The 23,629-nt window shown below is 38.6% G+C and overlaps 1 protein-coding gene across 1 annotated transcript in view; it reads left to right on the forward strand.

Moving 5' to 3' along the window:
- Positions 1–6,910: 6,910 nt before the first annotated feature.
- The window catches only part of cdon (cell adhesion associated, oncogene regulated), a 40,838-nt gene continuing 24,119 nt past the window's right edge, over positions 6,911–23,629 (forward strand). The window contains exon 1 of the mRNA XM_042743586.1: positions 6,911–7,363. The gene's annotated coding sequence lies outside the window, so the exon portion shown is untranslated. The remainder of the gene's footprint in view (positions 7,364–23,629) is intronic.

Genomic DNA, 23,629 nt, shown 5'->3' on the forward strand with positions numbered 1-23,629 from the left:
TGGGGGGGGTGGGGGGGGGGTGGTGTTCAAATCTCTCTCACTCTCTCTTTCACACACCACACACACCTGTCTAAATTAAGAGATATATGGCCTTTCTGAGGGATATTGGTTACGTGTGTTGTACAACATTAAATATATACATAATACATAATATGTGTGTTACTGTGTATATTTATTATGTATATATAAATACCGGCCACACATGCATGTATATATTTAAGAAGAAATATGTTTATGTTCTATATTAAATAATAAGCTTCTTTAAAAACCTGTGGTGTCTTGATAAAAATATAGGGTCTGTGTATTTTAAAAATATTTTATTTTACCAATATTTATGTGTATTACATATTGCATTGGTATTTGAAGATGTGCCATTAGCTTAGCAACATGCTAACACTGCACTCGATTGAAATAAGTTATGACTGTAGTCCCCTGTTCGGAGAACTATTTGTAAACCTGAATGAGTTTCAATAAAATATAGATCTGTGTACCTCAACAATGTATTATTTTAACCAAAATTGATATGTATATTGGTAGTAGAGGATGTGCTATTAGCTTAGTAACATGCTAACGCCACACTCAGTTGAAATCAATTATGACTTTAGTCTCATGTTCAGAGAATTATTTGTGTAGCACAAAAGTAGCTGCTCTAGAGAGTGTTTAAATTCACAGAGCTTATTGCAGTGCATTCTGGGATTGCCTTGTCCCTGAAGTGTACATGTGATGCTTTGGTCAAAACAAGGTATCTAACAAAATAGCGTAACTTAGAACAGCCTTTGAATCAGAAGTGCACCTATGATGGCTTAAATCTGATGCTTTCTAGATTTTTAAACAGAACTGGTGTTGTTTTGCTCTGAACAAGATAGGATGAGGGAAGTAAATAAGTCGAGCACTCTGCAAACTCTCCAGGGAAACCAATGGTGTTCTGAGCATGTGTATGTGTATGAATGACTTATGTTAGAGGCTGAAAGAATGTATGTGAGTATGTGTGTGAGAAAGAACAGAGTGCAGATAGATGAGTGAATAAGTGAGATGTAACATACTTTTGATGAATTTCCCAGAGAGGCCAGAATGGATAATACAGTTTGGGCACAGTGATGCACAAACCAGATGGGTTGGGGGGGGTGGTGTTCAAATCTCTCTCACTCTCTCTTTCACACACACACACACCTGTCTAAATTAAGAGATATATGGCCTTTCTGAGGGATATTGGTTACGTGTGTTGTACAACATTAAATATATACATAATACATAATATATGTGTGTATACTGTGTATATTTATTATGTATATATAAATACACACACATGCATGTATATATTTAAGAAGAATATGTTATGTTTCTATATTAAATATATTTATATATAATATAAAATATAAGAATATAAATATATAATTGTATATACATGTAAATATTTTCTAAATACATAATTATGTGTGTGTATTTATATATACATAATAAATATACCCTGTACACATACATATATTATGTAAACAAAACTTTTATTTTGGATGTGATTAATCGTGATTAATCATTTGACAGCCCTAATTATATTATATTATATTATATTATTATATTGCAAATATTAAACTGGGTTTAGACCCAAAATTAGTAATTAATTGGAGCAATTAAAATGCTAATAAAATAGTACAGTACATAAAAGCATAATTTGTATTTCTTATTTTAACTTTTTAATTAATTATATTAACTATGTAGTATTTCTTTTTTCTTTCTTTTTTTATATTTAGCATTTTGTAAATTGTAAATTTTAATAATAGTAAAAGCCAACATGAAATTTACTTTAATACACTTTTCTGGTTTGATGTTTCTATTTGTATTTTTTATTTAAAAAGTAACAACTTTCTGTGCCTCTTCAGTGACTCTCCTTCTATTTTTGGATTTCATTCCCTCTTCTCTGACCACCTAGTGACCAAATTTAATAATCCAATCAATTTCCCATGATAAAATCACAAATATCCTGTCTCACAACACAAAACACATAACATTGGGTAGCAACTTCACTGCTGCTGCAACATTGTACTTTCTCTCTCTTGGGATTTATAAAGTTTAGTCTAATCTACAATGTATATTCAAAGTAACTGTCTTTATATTACTGTTAGAAATCCAAACCCGTACAGTAGGATGAGTTCTTCCAGGCAGGATTTAATAAGCTAACCTTTGACATAAGAACGCACATTCCTGTGCGAGGTTGAGGATTCTCCTAGGTTTGATTTAGCTGTGTACTCTGACCTCTGACTCTAACCCAAAGCCCTGATGGCACTCCTGCTATCTCTAATGACCTTTTGATAGTGGGAGAGGAGGAGGGAGAGTGGAGCATCACGGCCCCCACTGGAAAAGTCAACACTACCCTGTGTTGCTCTGCAGCTCGTAAACACTCTGTTGACAGTGATCAGATCCTGATTATCCCGGGACACACACTCACACGAAGCGAACAATAAACAGGACCATGGGCTGAGCACCTTACAGAAGGGGCATGTGGGGGATTTCTGATACAGTGGCTAATTTTAAGGTGCTTAAGATTTAGAGTTGGAATGCAAAGGATCTTTTTTAAGATTTTATTTTTTGGGGGCTGTTTGTGTTTTCCTGTTCAACTAAACACAAAATCACAAAAGAAATGTCTAGGTTATATTTCACTCCAAATGAAAAGAAAACATTATATATATTTCAAACCAAGCATTAAAATAAGCTAAAACAATAATAATAAAAATAAAAAAGGGATTTCTAGACAATTCTAGAAATTTTTTTAAAATGTGATTTCTAGACTTTCATTTTCCTGTTTAATTTAATTAAAATATAAAGGCAGAACAATGAGTTTTTAAAATTAAATTATTACAATTAAAATCACATAAAATGGCATAATATCAACATACAAACATACATTAAAACATCATGCACTATATATTTATTTAGTTAATCATGTCTAATTTTCAGAATGACTTCATGATTTAAAATAAGACAAACCAATCATTAAAATAATATAGATAGAAACAGATTTAGATATAGATATATGCAACTTTAATAGATATGTGCAACTTTTTAATGTAATATACAAATTATTATAATAATGAAATAATCAAAATTAGCATAAATACTACCATAATGTATAAATATTTCACATTTGAAATAATCCTTCATTCATATTTATGCATTACCATAATGAATGTAAGATCATGTTGCAATGTGGCAATGAAAACTGGAAAAAAAATAGGCTTAAATGTTATGAAAGGAAGGTCCTTATTTGCGTAGGCTTTAAAAAGTCAAGTGGAATCATGAAATAAATGCTTTTCAGAAGCACACATGCATGGCCATCAGAATGGTTTCTCATTCTGAACTGACATGTTGGTATGAGAAGCAGAGACTGCAGGGCCAGGGAGGAATCTATGTAGCCGCTTCACGTCCCAGCATGGCTCCAGCCTCTCTAAGTCTCTCACTGCGGTGCCTGACCCCCTCCAAACTTTTTGTATGAAGACCCCTGCTCCCCATGGACTGCCCGCTTTCTGGCCTTTCACATGAGACTGTGGCAAATTATTCCCCTCGAACCCCCCTCCACACCTCTAAGCCCGCCACGCAGTAGCTCTCTCCTTCTCACGTGCACACACACACACACTCCCACCAGCCCAAAACACAAAGCCAGAGGAAAGGAGGGCAAAACAGAAGTAATGAACTAGAGCGAGAAAGATCTCCGGGCTGAACAGAGAGATGTTACATCCATGACCTGTGTGTGGAGAGGTCTACACCTCCTCTCCTGGAGTCTGGTTCATGTGAACACCTTTGGTTTCATTCCAGGACCTGTTCAATTCATGCAGCCCAATACAGAGGCCTTTAGATCCAGCGCAGGGCACACGGACAGCCTGCTGCTCTTAGCTTGGGCTGAGCTTTTCTCCCTGGCAAAATCCCATTCAAGAAGGCAAAGCTCTGTGCTGAGGTGCAGAGAGATGAGAGGAATGAGACTGTTGGGGCAAAGGCTAATAATATGGGCCGGGAAAAAGTTCATATAGATATTTTAAACCAAGTTTTTGGTGTGAGTGTTGCTTTGGGATCGATATGGCATTCCGCTTAGCTTTTAGCATTATTGCTTACTGTACCAGCACCTGTGTAAAATGGAACATTTTAGGGATTTTTGGTTTTCCATTTATAATAATCAATTATAGAACATGATCATCAACTGTAGAGCTACCGATTAAATGTGTGGAATAATTAATATTTTTTAATGCTTTTCAAAGAAGTCTCTTAAGCTCACCGAAGCTGCATGTATTTAAAAATAAATAGAGCAAAAACAGTCAAACTGTTAAATATTGCTCTAGTCTTTGGTGTCATATAATGATTTTCAGGATTCTTTGATGAATAAAAAATTTAAAATAACATTTTTTATTTTAAAAATAACAAGTACATTTGTAACATTGTAACATTTTTAATGTCTTTATTATCACTTTTGATCAGTTTAATGCTGAATAAAAGTATTAACTTCTTTTTTCTTTTTTCTTTCTTTCTTTCTTTCTTTCTTTCTTTCTTTCTTTCTTTCTTTCTTTCTTTCTTTCTTTCTTTCTTTCTTTCCTTCCTTCTTTCTTTCTTTCATTCCCAAAACTTCTGTACAGTAGTGTATCACAGTTTTCACAAAAAATATGAAGCAGCATAACTGTTTTCAATACTGATTATAATAAGAAATGCTTTTTGAGCACCATATCAGCATTATTTCTGAAGGATCATGTGAGACTGAAAACTGGAGTAATGATGCTGAAAATTTGGCTTTACATCACAGAAATAAATTACATTTAAAATATTTTTCAATAAAAAGTTATTTTAAAAATGTAATGTTTCTTAATATTACGGTTTTTACTGTATTATCAATAAAATAAATGCAGTCTTGCTGAGTATAAAATACTTCTATCAAAAAAAGAAAAGAAAACTATGTATATTTTTAAATTATAATTATTCCAAACTTTTGACTTTTCACCACATTTCTTCTTGTGTATATTTAACATATTTTTTTTCTGAATGCAGTACTTTTTTATTTCAAAGTTTTAAAAATGCATTAACATTCATGTTAAAAAGAAATCTCTAGTATAATAAAAAAAAAAAAAATTGAAATTAATATTCCTATGTGAGGACTGATCTGGCCATCCTTACAGATTGCACTCACAGCATGGGACGAGTTACATGCCAAGTATAATACTTGTTCAATAACTAACCATAGATATGAGCAATAACAACAGTGATGCAACCACCACTTAAAAGTTTTAAAAAATATGCTTATTTCACAATATTTCAGTATTGATAACAGCTGTAAATCTGGTTTACATAAAAATCAAAAGGGAGAAAAGTGGGGTGCCGAGGACATGTTGGCATGTCCAGATCCTCTCAAGCAGAATAGAAAGCAGCAGTTGTCAGATAAGAGGGCCTCTACGCTCCAACAGCTCTCTCTCTATCTGGTGTCAGGAATCTATAGGCTCTTCGGCTTGGCTGAGATCACAAATGGCATGTTTCTCTGCAGACTTTGGAGAAATTGAATCACACCTTCCACCGGAATGGGTTGTCAGAGGCACCTGCTGTCCACCGGCCCGGGTGGGCCGTCCCATCACTGGTCTTGTCCAATGAACACATGTGCAAAGATGATTATGTTATTTACATATGCCTATACACAGAACAGATGACTGCTTCACACACAAGCTCAGGCACCCTGTACACACACTCACACACACACACACACACACACACACACACACACACACACACTAACAAGCCAGCCATTCCTCCCACACCTGAACTTCTCCTCACACACACCCCCATCTCACAAAGTGCTGAGGAAATAGTCCCAGCCAAAAAACATAAGCTACGTCCAACCAATGGTCCAGAGGCCAAAATGTCCCACAGAATGTAGCTACTCAAACAAGGCACAAACACGCTCGTTTTTAACAGGCGCTACAAAAGCAAATGCAAAAGTAGCATGTTGTTCTCAATCCATGTATGGTCTTTTTTTTTTTCTAACTGTCCTTGTCTGTGAATGACTGAGGAATGTGCTCTGTACAAATATATCACATTCTTCCTGAAAACTCCTGCATTGCTGAGGATTATGGAGGCATGCAAACAGAGACACCACCTGCCAATTGCACCAACATCTGTCTTAGTAATGCTTGGTAAAAGTTATCTTTTCAAAGGTTTAGATCAATGAAAAGGAAAAAAAAAAAAGAAAAATAAATTAAATTAAATTTGCATTTTAAATTATTTAGATGTGTGACGAGATAAACAGGCCTATTTGTGAACAGTGTTTATGTTTTCATTTGGATATTTTTGCAAATGTTTCTTGCTGTTTTCTTTCAGACAAGGCCAAACACACTTTTCTAGTTAAAAGTTACACTTATTGCAGTTTATTATCACAATTATGTGAAATACTGTATCACAATTTAAATTTAAATCGCAATTTAAATTCCAAAATTCTCAGTTCAATTCAAAATTGCAGACAGGTAGGCTGAAAAGTAAATAAGTAATAATAAAAAAATAGATGACAGATAGATAGATAGATAGATAGATAGATAGATAGATAGTATTTTGATGTATTAACATTAATAAACATTAATAAATGCTCTTAAATATCTGTTGTTGATAGTTCCTGTTAACTCAAATAGTTAAATAATGTTAATAAACAAAACATTGCTACCATTAAATGTTTAAATTAAACATTTTTTATTTTATTTAAAAATATTATATTAAAATAAAATAACCAAACTTTTGTTTTTTCTTTTCACAAACATTACTGAACTAAATGTAAAAACATTTTAAAGGGGGGGAAAAAATCCAGTTAGAAACAAATTCAGGCTGTGGATGATTGGGGTTGTAGGGGTGCAGGCCGGTATGTTGGTAATATTCATTAAGTACACACACACACACACACACACAGCGGCAGTAGGGCAACCCCCTGCACACTGAAGCTCTGCCCTGCTGCTGTAGGGCTGGAACATTCCTGCTCTCTCTGACGAGCTGCTGAGCAATATGATCCCCTCTCTCTCTCCGTGTGTGTAGAAAAAGACAGTAGTAGTAGTAGAGAGAGTGAACGTGTGCAGGGAAAAGAGAGGACAGAAGGTAAACAGTTAGACGAGTGTTCACTTACTGCGAACTTCACCGGGATCTGAAGGTTTGAGTACGTACTTTCACTCCGCGGCGTGCACGCGCCTGTACGTCTGGGACAGAAAGAGAGTGAAACGGCGTATCGTTACTATTTTTCCCCCTGTTGTTTTGCTCTTTGCGCCCGCGTCTAATGGAGGGCCCCGTGCGGATCTGCCATCAAGAGAATGTGTTTCACTGCTAGTGTGTCCGGCTGCCAGCAGCTTTTGCCCTCCTGTAAAAGGTAAGAAACTTCTGAGAGTCTTCACCCACCGCCACGGACGAGCCTCTTCCGCTGAAAAGTGTTAACAGTGTGAAAAGTTCATGTGTATTCACTTTTTCCCCCTTTTTTTCCTGCACGAGACGCAGCTGTGTGCGCTGCAGACATCATACATGAGGAGAAAGTGTAAAATGCCAAGTGTTAAAAATTACTTTTGTTTTGTTCGGGAATGCACGAAGATCATTTCCCCTTCAGCCTAAAGCGTGCAGAAGGTTTTACAACACACTCGACTTCACTGTAATCTGTCTAGATGTCAGAACGTAATGTATAGATGTAATGTGCCAAGTGAAAAAGTTTTGTTTGGGCAAACATAAACAATCATTTTCCCAAAATGCAAAGAGTGTAGAAATAAAGTTTAAATCGTAGAAATCAAATTTCAAGACTTAAAACAAACTGTTTGAGTGTTAAAGGGTGTATTTACAAAAGTGTGAAGGAGTGCAGAAACAAATTTTAAAGACTGGAAACAAAATATCCAAGTGCACAAAGTGAATGCAAAATTGTAAAGGATGTAGAAACAATGTTTAAAATGTATAAACAAAGTTTTACAATTTTGAAAGAAGGTTAAAAGTTTTAAACGAATGAGTATGATGTGAGGAAACAGATAATAAAGTGGAGTAAAGTGCAAATACAAGTTTACAACATCTAAGCGTAAAAGATTTTGTGTTGGAATGCATGAACACTCCTTTTCTTCGAGTGTAAAGTGTGGTGAAACAAAGTATCTAGAGTAGGACTGTTCAAACTGTTCCTGTGTAAAAGTGGCAAGCATTAAAAACTCTGTCCCATGAATGAAGCCATTTCAGTTTTCCTTGAGTTTAAGCTGACTTTAGTTTTTTTTTTTTTTTTTTTTTCTGACAGTGATTTTAATCATAACTGTAACTGTATAAACACAACATGATGTTCCTGTTGGCCTTGGGGGCGCTTATAGAGTTATCTCAGTAAATATGAAAACATTAAACAATTGGACAAGTTTTTCTCTGTGACGCATGTTTTGTTAGGATTGTTAGTCTAGTAATAAGCTCTGAAGTCTCTTATAGGAAAGTTTTGGCTGTTAAATGCATGTTTTTGTATGTAAATGCATGGAACAATGGTAATTTCTTTACTAGCCTACTGTTGCAGTTTGATGATAGCTATTGATGAAAACAAACCCCACAGTATGTATTAGTCAGACCCCAAACGCTCGGCTCTTTGAAATGAGATACCTGTGAGACAGAATCCATTGGTTTTTTGTTCTTGAAAATAAATAGCACTAGATTGAAGAACAATGAAATTAAATCTCTCACAGAATAGATAATCCACAGGATGGGTTATTTAAGAGTTGCATATTAAAGAACGTAAAATATGTAGTTGACCTGGTGACCGGTTCAATTTCAATGTTTACAGATAAATTGTTTGAAAGCGTTAGAAAAAATTCTGATTTGTTGAAGATTAAAATATAGGTTAGTATTGTATAGATGCAACAGGTTGTGCCAGAATTAGTAATATTTTAAGGAAAAGTATATATGAACAGATTTAAATATGTTTTTGCGAGCCTTTTGAGAAGATTCTCATCATTATTTGATTCAAATTTAAGGAAATGTGTCTTTGTATAAAAACCTCTCAGCTGAAAGCTAAAACTCTCTGTAGAGTTTAAACCAACCCAAATTCATATTAAATGTCTCATAATAGTCGCGCTGTACTTCAGAATAGATTTTAAGTTTTGTATTTGATAGGTTGATGTATCTTGCATCTTTTTAAATGCATAAGCATTTGAAGGCGATTAAAAAAATATTGTTTATTTGCATACTGATGTTTATGATCCCGGCAGCAGATAGAAGTTTGTTTCTATGTATTGTTCCTCCTGTGGGCGTAATGACTCTTTTGATGTTCTGCTTCTAAAGAGGCGTAAATGGATGCCTACATGTGGCATGTGAGTGTCTTTTGTGTGATCAGAGAGGTTAGGACAACATGACTGCTGGGTAACAAAGCCCTCATGCTTTCTGCTCGGGAGAGAAAGAGACCGAGAGATCTCGAGATACCAGCATAATAAAAGTTTTAAGAAGTGCTTTCCAGGAAAAGCAAGTGTAATGAATGGATGTAAGACTGTGACTACTTTTCATTTTAATTTTTGCTACATTCACAGCTTTTTACAACCCCGTGCATTTAGCTGAAAATTGCTATGCTGTAACGCTGCGGTATTTTATGGGACGTGTGAAAGGCGTAGACAGAGGACGAGAGACTGTAGGACAGCGGAGTGAACTTTTATCATCATGTCTTTATTTTTGTCCAGGCAGGAATGTTGAGCTTGGTCACGTATAATCCGACTTGTTCTCTTTCACCTGTTGGCTTTCTCTGTCTCTCATTCTTCAGACGATCTTGTCAGAATAAAATATGGCGAGAAAGACAACTGTGCTGAAGGATTAAACATATGCTTATCATCTCATCATAATCACTACACAACAAAATCCCACTTTGCACAGTTGGAGCTGTCGAAATTGTTTCCTGTCGCTCTGGTTAGAGATAAAACAATGTTTAGAGTTCATAACCGCAAATAATGCTGTATATATAAAGCTTGATTTGGAGTTTTAAAATATATTGCGGTGGGAGAAGGTTTCAGTTTTGTTGTTTTGGCTGTTTTTTTGGTGCCATGTCACTGTGCAGTTCAGGATGTCTTTAACAGCTTTTCCAAAGAGTAGTGTTCTAGTGTGACAAAATGCTACAATAATGTTTTGATGTTATTTTGAACTGCACACTAAGTTTTAGAACCGAGTGAGCGGATATAAATAATAAACAAATTAACAGCAGAAATTGATTTATTCTGGGGAATCAGTTTGTTCAGATGGTAATGTAATTGTACCGTTTCAATTTAAATTTGTGCATTTAAAAAAAAAAATTTTTTGTCTTTTTAAACTTTTTTTTAAATAAATAAATTACTGTTTTATTTTTTTGTTCATTAGTGTAAATATATCTGTTAAACCTTTGATGATTTGTTCTCAGAAAAATACAGCTGTGAAAAAACAATTGGATGGTTTTGTATTCATGAAAGATAATACCCCTCTGTGTAATGTCAGTGTAATTACCTACTTTTCTTTAGTAACTTGTACCATAGCTAGCTAGTGTTACAGTTTTTAACCACTTTAAATTTAGTAGTTTGAATTTTGGGAAGCTACATTTTGTGTAACTTGTAGGAAATGTATATGATTATACTCTAACTGTAATGTTTCACCATCCCTATTATTTTTGTATCATCTTAAAAAGAGAAGGACGAAAAGGAAGGTTTCCGGTCTTTTTCCTTCAGTAGCTTTGATCATTTACTGATAGTGTTTATTAAGCTCCCACATCTCAGATGGGATCTCCATTTTCTGTTTGCTACTAGAATGTAATGATGCCCGTATGCTTCCACTGTTTCAAACTGACTTTTCTTACATAGGGGCTGCACTTAGAATCTGGTGTAGTTGACGTTCCAGAAAACATCATCCTGAATATTTTTCATTGAGGCTTTGGGCCACAGGTGGGCACCTTCAGAGAACCCATTTTGATTTGTCCTGGAGGGGGACAAGCCAGCATTTCCTGTTCATTCCTATCCTTCAGTCAAATGATTGCTATAGTTTCTGAGGTCACTCTTTTTGTGCAACTTAGCATTTATCTTTCTAGATAAGTTAGATCCAGAAGTACTTTTCTTCAATTGCTTCCCCATTTTGTTTCTTGCACGTTTGTGATCAAGCCCTCTTGGTTTCCTAATTAAATGACTTTACAATATTTTGTGATTGTAAAGTCATGACCCATCAGTGTCCCTTCGCTAATTACGAGCATTTATAAATCATTAGCAGGGCATTGGTTATCCAGTACAGACTGTAGCTAAACGCTGCAGTTCTATTTAGAGCGCTAGAATAATGTTTGGCCGTTTAGAGGGTTCTGGGTAATGATAAACACATGGGGCTGTTGAAAAGGTATGCTAAGTGGCCAATTTGAACATAAGCATGTGTAATGATTCGGACCCAGTGATGGCCTTTCCAGTCATTCTGGTGGTCTGTCATAGTTTGTCGCACTTGGTGGGTTGGAAACACTGCTTTAGATCAATACATGGGCAAGCAAAAGCCCTGTCTCAGTAGTTAGGACTGTGCTCGTTGAGAGGGATCAGTCTGGGGCGGAAGAGGCGGGCGAGGTTTCATAGAAGTGGATTGAGCAATTCAGACGAAGTTTTATGCTTTTTTTTTAATTCAATCTGTGTGTGTTTGGGCTGCGGGCAGGATAGAATGTAAATGCACATTAAAAGTGAGTGATGAATGTGTTTGAGTAGTTTTGAGCTGCAGTCCAGGCGTGTTGGCGTGGGAGACTTGAACGAAAGAGAGAAAGTTGGTGTATTTAGGGAGTCATCCTCTGCCCTGCCTCTGTTGCCCAACAGATGTTAGACAGCTTTCTTTTTACCCCCGCCCTGGGCAGGGAGGGATGAAAGTGATTTTGTAGGGCTGTGTGGTTTGAAGGTTTATTTAGCTTGGGGCTATGATCTTTGCTCTCTGCTCCATTCCAAGATTAGCCGTTGGCCGTAAATGGTGAGATGAAGTAATAAAGTTTCATATAGGGCTGGACAATATTTCTAAATAAATGAATATATTTTTAATATATATTTTAATATTTGTAGCCAAAATACATTGTGAATATATGGTGCATATTCAATAAATTGCCTTACTTTCATTCCATGCAGACAGGACAGATTTGATCATGCGGTGTGGCAAGCGTACCATCAGACTGCATACACAATCGGCCCCATTCTGATTAGAGGAACCACCAAACAAATTTGAGGTTATTTTTAATTGGGACCATGATGTCTGATTTCGACCAGTATAAAGGATTTCATAGAGGTGGAAGATTTGATGATGGTACATTACATATACCATAACTACTGTGATACTGAGTTGGTCCACCAACCGGAATAATTGCCTTTAATCCCTGAAGTCCAGGTCTCATTAGTTCGGGGTAAGCTGACAGCCGTCGTCCTTCTGGGGTGCCGTAGGAACTGGAGACGGATCACGGCTGGCTGCCAAAGCTTTGCTGTGATTTAGGGCCCTGGTATTGGTGATGGATACCATCCAGCAGTTATGTACATCGGGTGAATGGTATATAGCACAGGTTTTGTTTCTGGCTCAACAGATTGTAGCAAATTTTGCTGTAAAACAATGATCCTATCACAATGGAATTCAGTAGACGCCAAGGTCGTCTCCCACAGGTCTTAGGCAACAATAAGAAGTTATTTCTCGTGATTTATTGCCCATCACATTTTTAATGTCCTTAGAGTTAAACAGAAAATGTAGACACATCCTTAAAATCTACTCCCTAGTTTTTGCGCATAATTAATTGGAATATGGCACAGAAAAGCTATGCTTTTGGATCACCTATGAGCCAGATATCAAAATATTTTCATTTCCAGCTTTGTCATTATCCTTTTGTGGCACTGCAAGGACAGAACTAAAAGAATTACAGATTTTATTAGGAGCATGGAAAGTAAATGATTACACATTAGTACAGGAAGTTTACTCTTGTTATTGGTGTTGTCATTTAAAGGGATAGTTCACCCAAAAAAATACAATTCTGTAATCATATACTCACCCTCAAGTTGTTCCAAACCTGTTGCTGGTCCCCACTGACCTCCATAGTATTTAATGAAACAATACTATGGACGTCAGTGGGGACCAGCATCCGTTTGGTTATCAACATTCTTCAAAATTCTTCTTTTGTGTTTAGAAGAAGAAAGAAATTCATACAGGTTTAAAACAACTTTATGGACTTATGCACACTTAGCTGTTGTTGGTCAAATAAACCAAATTGACTGTAATGTTTGGGGTGAACTTCTGAGCTATACACATTGCTGACAGTTCCCGCATTTAAAAAAGACAGGGGAGCCCTGACCCTGTGCAGAATGTAGGAGGGGTTTTCTGCATCCTCAGCACCTTCCTGTTTTCAAGATTCATTTCTCTGAGACTTCCTGAACTGCCCCGTCTTCACCAGATCCTGTTCTAAGTCCAGCCTTGAGAGCAGCCAGAACGCTTCCTTGTATTTTTTTTCTTTTCTTTAGTATGAGCCCAGTTATACCACAGCATTCTATTTCAAACACTGCTGCCCATAAGCGACATCTGACATGGGTTTTCTCTGTAGCCCAGTGCCCAAGCTAGGCAACAGATCAGCAGGACTATATTAAGGCAAAAGCAGCCACGACTGGCTCCCCCTTGCTCCTGACAAACAGACTGTTTGTTTGGAAGGACTGCATAACTAGTGGATCAGAGCCTGAGGCACTGTGGGTACTACTACTGTGAGGCCTGTGGTTGTAAGTGCCATTTTGAGCCTCGCAATGTGGGAAGAGGCAGCCCCTCTGGGGAACAAAGTTAAACGGTCATTTATAGTCTTTTTCAACTGCTTGAGGAAACAGGAATTAATTACAGGGGTAAGCCCAAAGAAAGCCCTGCATTGTAACACCTCTGACCCATCCCTTTAGAACAACCCAGATTAGATTAAGATACAGGATGAGAGATGCATAATATTTATGATTCTCGGACAAACAAGCTTCCTGGTCTGTGTCTGTAAAACCTCATCCATTGGTGCTCTGAATGAGGCCTTTTATAAGCTTCACAAGTATGTTGTGCTACCGCTCTCTTTCCAGTGGTGGGAAAGTATACTGCAAATGTAGTGAGTGCAAGCTGTATTATCATTATTATTATTTTGACATTTTATTAAGGTTATGTTGGTCTTTGCACCACCTGATGCCACTACCCTGAATCTGCTCGCCTTCATGATAAGAGAACAGCTGAAGCCTGAATATGATGGAGAGTTCAAGTATCTGACAGCCAGTGATAGCAATTCAGACAAGCACATTTGTTGAATTCACACCACACAATTTGATTTGTTATTTTGGAAGCACTGGAAAACATGACCTCTTGGCTTGCAGAGGGCTACAAGACAAGACAGATAAACATTTAGACAACCTAAATAGATTCAGTCAGAGGCGATGTTTGGAGTGGATATTTATTTCAGAGCCCTCAAGCTTGTGCATACAAGGCAGAGAGTTGGCCTTATGTTTTGGGGGGTTTTCAACACACTCAGAAAGTATAACTCAGCCTTCACAGCCTCTTACATCTTGTTTGTTTTTGTTCTATAAGGTTAATTTTTCAATTTTGAAAAGTTACAGCATTATACCCTTATACTAGTCAAATTCCATTTACAATGAATCTTAATCATTTTTATCTTTACATTTTTCTTGGTTGAGTTTGTAGTACATATCTAGTTATGAATTTTATCTCTTACACTCTTGGGTCTTTGGCCAGCATGAATGTTAGAGTGATGTCCCTGCTCTTCATTATTTGCCAGTTAAGATTTCAAATCCTGCTGTCATCTTGTTTTTGTTTTGTGCATGCTTTGAATCGCAACTTCAAATATATGTCCCTACCCTTTGAGTGCTTTTGGTCAGAGGCCAAAGACCTATCGGCGGGACACTGAGCAGGACCTGTTGTGTAGCTGTATGTCCAGCTTAGTTGCCATGGTGATGAGAGGTGATGGAATCCAGGAGGGTGAGGGAGGACTGAATCTGAGCTGAAGCAGAGATAGGAAAACCACTAGCTGCCTCCAACTTTTTTGCGGCTGTCATCCTTTCAAAAACTGGACTCTGTCTTTAACCCTCTGGGGTCTAAGGGGTTTTGGGGGCCTGGAGAAGTTTTGACATTCCCTGACTTTTGTGCTTTTTTCAGTTGCTTATAAACATATACATGGCTAATAGGGGTGTAACGGTACACAAATATGATGGTTCGGTACGTACCTCGGTTTTAATGTCACGGTTCGGTATGATTTCGGTACAGCAGGGGGAAAAACAATTTTTTTTTTTAATGGTTTACTGAACAAGTTGCTCTTTCTTAAAATACATTCAGTTATAGTTTCAATTTTCTTAGTGATGCTAATCTACCTCAGCTTATGCTTAAAACTATAGGGAGCACTTTTACATTATAAGATTACAATTAGGCCTAACAACTTAACCCAAACATAAAGCCACAAGTATGCACTGTTTTATTTCAAATCAAAGCTAAATACACGTAGAAACAGAGTATCCTTGTGGCATGTATGACACAGAAGAGCACACACAGCATACAGTGATATGGAGAGACACAGAGGAGACTGTTGACAAAGGAATTATTGAATAAATTGTTATTTTTGTTTTCTTTGCTTATAACAAGTGTTCCCGTTGCTTCATATAACCCAGATTGCACGTCTGATGGCAGATTGAGTATTCTGACAACGACTTTCATACCTTTTATGGACCTTGACACTGTTATTTATTGAACATTTTGAATGCATTCGCGCGTCTAGAGCGAAATAGACGCGTGTAGAAAGCAAGAGTTTGAAGTGAAATTGACGTGCGTCCGAGGCGAAATCATCCGCTTCTTGTGGGAGGGGAAAGTGCTAGGCGGTTTGTCTGTTTGCATGATGGCTGATGTTGATCGAGCATTCGAGGCTTTTCCACTTTTTCCTGCACACGTCGTCTGTTTGTATGTTTTCTTGTTAGCGAAAAATAGTAGCTGTATATTAGGGGAAAATAGTTACTCTATTCGCGTTTGGCGTGAGCGCAGCATTATGATCGCGTTCACTCGCGCTCCACTCTGCACAAATCTGCGGGGCGTCACGGCTCAGACACGGGACCGGAGCTGATCGCGGCCCCTCTACTCAGAGCTTGTGTTGGGATTATACCAGCACATTTCTGAACCGTCCCAGAAGCGGCTCTCCAAGGTGTTTATACAGCGATCTGTAATGCCACATCAAAGACTGTCAAAACGCCATTTATTATTTGAATTTCCTGAGAAAAAAAAACAACAACAAAAAAACTGTATTAGTTCGGTACACATACGTACCGAACCGAAAGACCCGTACCGAAACGGTTCAGTACGAATACGTGTACCGTTACACCCCTAATGGCTAAAGTCTAATAAGACTGTATTCAGTACGAACTGGGGTACAATAATATGTAAAAAGCATGTATGTACATGATTGTGTTTTTGAGAAAACAACGTCTATGCGTGGTTAGTCAAAAACTAAAATTTTGAAGTCACTGAAATAAGGTCATAAAACACATACAGAGCATTTGTTCACAAGACTGTCAAACCTGGAGCTTGTAGCCTAGAAATTTTGCTTCAAAATGATCTGAAAATCATCTTGTTTACTCGCTCACAGAAAGCAATAGATTGATTTGAATTTTCGAAGACACTTTTTGTTTCGAAAGGGCATATGCGAGTAGGCGTGATTGACCGAGCATATTTGTGTGATTCACACCTGAGAAGACAAAGGCCCACATAATGAGCTGCATAATGAGCCTTTCAGCCAGGTATGTGACTGAAAGGGAAGAGTTACAATAAAGAATGTGAGGACATAATAAATATATATTTTTAGGTTTGTAGTTTATTTAGAATATATTTAATTATCCCACATAATAACTTGAGATTCACTTGCGAGTGCAGTTAAACAGTTTATTAGGAACAATCAAAGCTGACTTTCAAAGCTGAATTTTTAGCATCATTACTCCAGTCAGACTATTTTTTAGGATTCTTTATAATATTCTGATTTGCTACTCAAAAAAACATTTATTATTATTATATATATTTTTTTGATTCATTGAAAGAACAGCATTGTGTGTAACATGATTATTGTATTTATCATCACTTGTGTGCTAAATAAAAGTTTTAATTTCTATATATACTGACTCCCAGCTTTTGAATCTTATAGTGTATATTGTTACACTTGGAGTAAGACTGGAGTAATGATGCTGAAAATTTAGCTTTGATCACAGGAATAAATTAAATTTTAAAATATATTCAAATAGAAAGCAGTTATTTAAAATAGTAAAAATATTTCACAATATTACTGCTTTAGCAAATGCAACTTTTTGTAATTTGGATCAAATAAATGCAGGCTTGGTCAGCAGAAGAAAATTCTTTACAAAAACATTAAAAATCTTACTGTTCAAAAGTTTTGACTGGTATTGTGTCATTTTGAAATATATAAATGAACATCAAATACCTGGCACATACCTCAAATACCTGGCACATACCTCATATTACTTTTATATCGTATTTCGTGTTTCACTTGATTATACATTTATTCAGGAATTATAGTTTGGAAAAAGTCTAACTAGGAAATTGTGTGCAAGTTATATGAAAACTAATACAAGTGGATTAATAATAAAAAAGACACTCATGTTTATGATCTCTGCTGGTTTAAGCTGCTTCATTCTTTTTTCTGAGGTAATGCACATCTTATTCCTCTCAGCACGTCTTCTTGAGGTGAATTATGTACCGATATTATTCCTCTCAGTGCAAAGCGGACAGTTAAAAAAAAAAAAAAAAACTTGAAGAACAGTCTCACTGCTTTGTTTGCTGTCATGTGGCCGTTTACACGCCGCGAGTTTCACGTTGTCTATTAAAATATCAATAGCACGCTCAGCGCGTGGTCGCATTAGATATAATGAAGGGAGACGTGAAAGACTGGACAATTTGCGTTGTTTTCATTTGGATTACTTTATCACAGAATATTTGTTTTTGATAAGACTTGCTTAGTTTAAAAGTAGACACGTCAAGTTTTCTCTCATGTCTCTTTGTTGAGTATTTGCTGAGTTACAGTTCATTTTAATGACGTGTTTCTAAATGAAGATCATGCAGAACCAAGGCGGCAGACAACGCACCCTGTTTGTTTTTTTATTTTATAAATGCACAAAGTTTTGTTGTTATTATGTGTGTATACAAATAAAAGTAGACGATCAAAACTGAAAGTGTAATTTAAGTTATTTTCGGGGTTATCAGGAGAAGATGCCACAAAACGCGTATCCGCGTTGATCGACCCCAGAGGGTTAAATTTGCAAGAGCATCTAAAGGGAATGGGGTACAGTCATTTTTTACATAAACACCACAGCTTGATGAGTCTGGAACATGTGCATATAACTAGGCCACGGCTCTGACATGTTACTGTTTTCTCAAGTCAAAGCTTTTGGAATTTGAGTGCTTGGCATCTACCGGAGAAGTCATCCAATGCTCTGCTGACTCTAACCACCTCACATACACACTCATTCTCATCCTCCACTGCTTGGCTGATGAATCAGACACTCTTGGCCCAGCCTGCCTATCAACTTTGACTCTCAGCGCACCCTCTGGGTAGACAGAACCGCTGTCTCTCCTGTCTGTAACATTCCTCCTGTCCATTAGAAGTACACTTCCTGTGTGCAAACGTCCCCTTGAGGGTTCTGATTAGCTGTGAACTCAGCTGGAAGAATATTCCGTGGCTCCCACAATACCGTGGGTGTAATCCGTGTTGCTTTTCTGCAGTTTTGGCTTCGGCCTTGTACGGCGGGATACCCTGAGATCCATTTCCAGTGTCCGAGACGACCCTATTGAGTTTCAGTTCTCTGGCTAATCCCTGTTGTTGAAAACCTTGGGAAACGGCCCCTTACCTCTGCACCCCTCCTCTGTCACCACCTCCCCTTCGACACCACCTCCTCCTCCTATTCCCAGGCAAACAACAAACTCCAATTAAGAGGGTTCTTCTGTACTGTACTGGGGCTAAGGGTCTCCCTCCCACCCGTCTCACCGAGCGATCTGTGTGTGGAGTGTTTGTGACCAAGGCCAAGCTGCCCGGGGCAGGAATTAGCACTGTCTCCCTGGTCTGAGGCCTGGCACTCATGGGAAGGAGGCAGAGGTAGACCGGGTTGTTTCTGCTGAGAATCCCCCTGGGAGGAGAGATGCGGGAAGGAGATGTGTGTGTTCTTGGTAAACAGTGCTTTGTTAGAGCTGACTGTCTGATCCCTGGGGCCTCTGTTCTCATTCCTGTCTTTACCCCTCCCCTCCCATCTTTCCTTTCACTGTTAACCACGCCATGGTCATCCAGGCTGTACTCCGTCACCCCAAGAGCATCTCACCCCAGGGCTGCCTGCGCTGTGTAGACTCTGATACAATTTCCTGTCAACAGAGACAAGCTGAGTTTTACAGCTGGGGAGGCCGGTCCGGGGAAGTAGCATCAAACTCCTGATGTAATGCCTCTTCAGACACATACATACTCACCCACTCTTTTACTAAAGGCCGGGACACACCAAGCCGACTTCAAAGAACTAGTAGCGGCGAAAGCCAATGGTGTTGTGGCCTCGCGTCGGCAGCGTCGGACCAAAAAGCTGCACTGGAACACACCACACAGACTACAGCCAACGGCAAACTAACACGTGCGTTCTGCGCATGCTTGAGAGGAACGAACTGTTCATATCAGCAGCAATTAATAGTATAAATTTGTCATTCAAAAGGAGAAACCGAAACAAAGATGTACAAGATAAACGCAGATATAAGAAATGTAAACAAAGCAGCGCTTGTTTACCATTTTGAATATCAGTAACGTTAATAACTTTAATCGTTTTAAGCGGCTCATGTTGTTATGAAAACATTCGCGTATTAGAATGATTGGGAAAGCTCACGTAACATTTAAACAGCCTTCTGTCTGTACCGCCTTCATTCACATGCTTGTTTTCATCACTTTTGCTTTAATTCTTTGCACTGACCCGTTCGCTAAACTGAACATACAATCAGAGCTCTCCCTCGCGCCAATGGCCCGACATCCCAGATGGCGATTCAACATGTTGAATTGGGCAAACTGCCACCGATGTTAGCCCGACGAGAGCCGACGAGTAGAACACACCAAACAAACTAGCCCGACCTTCGCTCACCGTCGGCCCGACGATGGCAAACGGCCGATCGTCGGCTTGTTGTGTCCCGGGCTTAAAGAGAGCAGTTGAAGGTTAACCTCTGTTTGCCCTTTCTTTTGAGCCTTCTGGATGCTGATGAGTGCTGCCTAAGTGCAGTTTGATTTCCATCTCTGCTTATAGTAAAAGAAAGAGCAAATGCTCCCTTTTTAATGCTTAGTATTTTACAGATGTCTCTGACTCTCTCTTTCTCATGTTCCTCTTCCCCTCTCTCTCTTTTTAATAATGTCTGCTCCCTTTAATCACTGCTCAGTTCAGAGGCCCACTATTTCCATTCATTAGTCCCATCTGCATGGCCTGGAGCTGCCCTCATTCCTGCCACTTGGACCAGTAGTAGCCTGTTATAGCCGAACTTGGGTCATCCGTACTAGGCCTTGGTTCCCACCCCTTTTTCCAATCTCTTAGCCTTTCACCCTTTCCTGATCTGTTTTGCTTGCCAGGTCTCTCTGATTGCACCAAGTCAAGACATTGTACTGTCAGTTGACTGGGAGGATTACAAGCAAGGTTCACACAGTACAAGTTTGTCTGTCGGGCATTATCTGGGGAAATGAGCTGAAGTTTGGCAAGTATTCACCCGATGAATCCTTCTTTTTTTTCCCCTACTGGCACTCCCTTCCTCTCACTGTCCTACCTCCTGTTCTTCCTGCCTCAGTTTTTGTTTTCTCTCACTTACTTACGCCACCTCTCTTATTTTGTCTTATTTTTCTTTTTCTTTTCTTTTTGTAACCTCTGTATTTTTTTGTTCTCCTTTCTCTTTCTCTTTCTGTGGAATGTGTGGAGAGCGGCTCCTCTCTCAGGGTTTGTGGGGGACGAGTGTGGACAGGTTCAGGATACAGCAGGAGGATCAACCTTACCACATAGGGTCAGATCAGACTATCAGAAAAGATATTCACTCACTCTTCTGCTTCTCTTACAAACCGTTAGCCCACTGTCTTCTGTCGTCTGTTTGTCTCTTTCTCCTTCTGGTGCCTCTCATGTTTCTGCTGCTTTGTGTGTCCTTTATTTTCTCCATTGCCTAATAACCATAGCCATATGGCTCATTTGTTTATTTAATAAGATCCATTTTGTGGATATTTTACTGCTAAGTTTATTTGTTTCTTATCCATAAAGGCCTAGTTCAGGGCTCTACTTTTGTACCAGTCGTGACCTGTTCTTCTAGAGCCCTGTGGGGTCTTTTGTCCGTGTTCACTCAATATGACAGAGATCTGGGCAGAGGGCAGATGACACTTCAAGCACTGCCTGCAGAGAAAGACTCATTCTTTTTCACACCTTTTTTATATGACTGCAGGTGCCACTTCCCGCCCCCTTTGCACACACACCTAGGGGCTTGTCAGACTGTTTATTTTCCTTGCTGTCATCCTGTGTTATTTTCTGCTTACACTGCATCCATCTTTCTGCAGTATTGCCCCAGCATTCCAGCAGAATGTTATTGCAGAGGCTATGTGTCATATACATATATGAGGGTATCAGAGCCACTTTTATTTTCAGTGTGGATACTCTGTACTGCACATTAATTAATGGCAAGAAAGACTGGAAGAGTCTTTGTAAAACTGCTGAATATAGCAATTTTTAAGGATGGATGCTTTTAGACATCCCGAGGAGTTTTGTCTTCCTTCCCAACACTTTGGCAGGATCTGAGGTATGACCCTGGACTTGCTCTCATTCCAGAGAGAAAACAGAAAGGAAAAACAGTTTTTACACTGACAACTGATAAGGTTAGATTTATGATCATCAACTGCCTGTGGGTTTGTTGGACTGCTGTTTGATCATGCTCTTTGGAAGCCTCTCAGAAAAACACTCAGTGTGTGTGAATCTTCTCTTCTGGTTTGAGAAAGTCCTCAATCAAGCATGTAAATGTAAAAACATAATAGAGAGAGGCATGCAGGAGAAGTCTTCTGAAACGTTTGGAGACTCTGGAGTAGCATGCTGGCCAAAGATCCATCCCTGTAAACCAAATACCCCTGATGATCAGCGTATGTTTTGTTCTGGGATGCTGTAGTGCTACTAGCCCCACCAGGCTTTATAACTAGCTTAAGCGAAAACTTTGGTCTAGAGTTTGCTGGAGAACAGCATGGTCTTTCCCACTAGATAGGTCAGCAGCCAGCCAGCCACAACCAACATGGAAATTCAGGTTAGTCTAAGCTGATCTTTTCAACAGGAAAACTCTGGACATCAGCTGTGCAACATTACCAATACACTTAATCTTAATTAAAGTGTGTAATAGAGCTAAACATGAAGCTAACAAGAAAATGTCTGTTGATGTTTTTGTTAAGGGTTTCTAGGAAATTCAGCCAAATGTATTTCCTGATTGTAGATTGATCATTATTCTAGTTGGTCAAAGCTGTTTCATACTTTTAAGCAGGTTCTTCTAACAAGGATTGGATAGTCAAGAGTAAAGCTTTCTCAGACATCAGTTCCATAGCTTTATTAGCAAGCATTCTTATTTGAGTCATTGGTAGTACAGTAATGTTACATAAATAGAGGCACTGTCAGGTTAATGTTTGTAATTCTTGCTTTTTGTTAAACCCTTGCTTCCTTCTGCACTGTTTTCTCTTTGCCCTTAATCTTCTCTTTTGATGTGGCCTGTATGATGGAGATTTTCAGTAGGTATAGGGGACTTCCCTTCCCTTCTACTATCAGACATGTCTCAGCACTGCGCTACCCGCTCTGTCGCTCTCTCTCTATACTTATATCTCTGTTATTGAAGGCTCTAGACTGCTCCAATTCCCTGCTGTCTCTCTTGCCTGCATATAGTAGTAGCTGCCTGTCTCTCTCTCTCTCTGATGGAGGACAGCAGATATCCTACAAAGTGTCTGTCTGCCCTCAGCCTAGTACATACAGGCGGATGTCAAAAGAAAGGCAAAGAGATAAAACACAGGAATGATGCTTGTGTTTCCTCGTCATGCCAGATCTGTTGCAGAGATAGCAAGAGGCGCAGCGTCACTCCTCACACCAGATATCTTTTTCCAGGGTTAGACCCACCCCTCCAAGGGTACATACCATCACCATCTATGTACACGTGGGGCGATTTTGCCCATCTTTGCCAGTGTTTCATTCAAGGCTGTTGTTATTGTTGTAATTACATATTATTATTCTGGGAGTGAGAAGATTGTTTCCACTGATGGCATAGGGGCACTGCAGAGGGCTTGTTGGGACTCGTGGACAAGACACGTTACTCTTAGAATCCTTGTACTGATGAACCATGCACACACACACGTTTATAGCCAATGCAAACAAATTTACTTTGGAGATCTGCTGAGTTTATGACTAATCTTGGTAAAGTTTCTATGAAATCTGTTTTCAAAAGTGTGCAGGTTTATTAAACGCCCATCTGCCTTACTGTATTTTGTGCTTGCCAAGTGCAGACCCTTTTATCACCCTGTTTTTTTTTGGGTGACCCCAAGGGGCGGGGCCACAACTTCCAGACACCCGCTGAATTTCTGCTCTCCGGTGACCCTTGACATGTGGCTTAAGAGGGGGCGTGAGCA

This window comes from Cyprinus carpio, chromosome B18 (genome assembly GCF_018340385.1).
Source record: "Cyprinus carpio isolate SPL01 chromosome B18, ASM1834038v1, whole genome shotgun sequence".
NCBI classification, from domain to species: domain Eukaryota; kingdom Metazoa; phylum Chordata; class Actinopteri; order Cypriniformes; family Cyprinidae; genus Cyprinus; species Cyprinus carpio.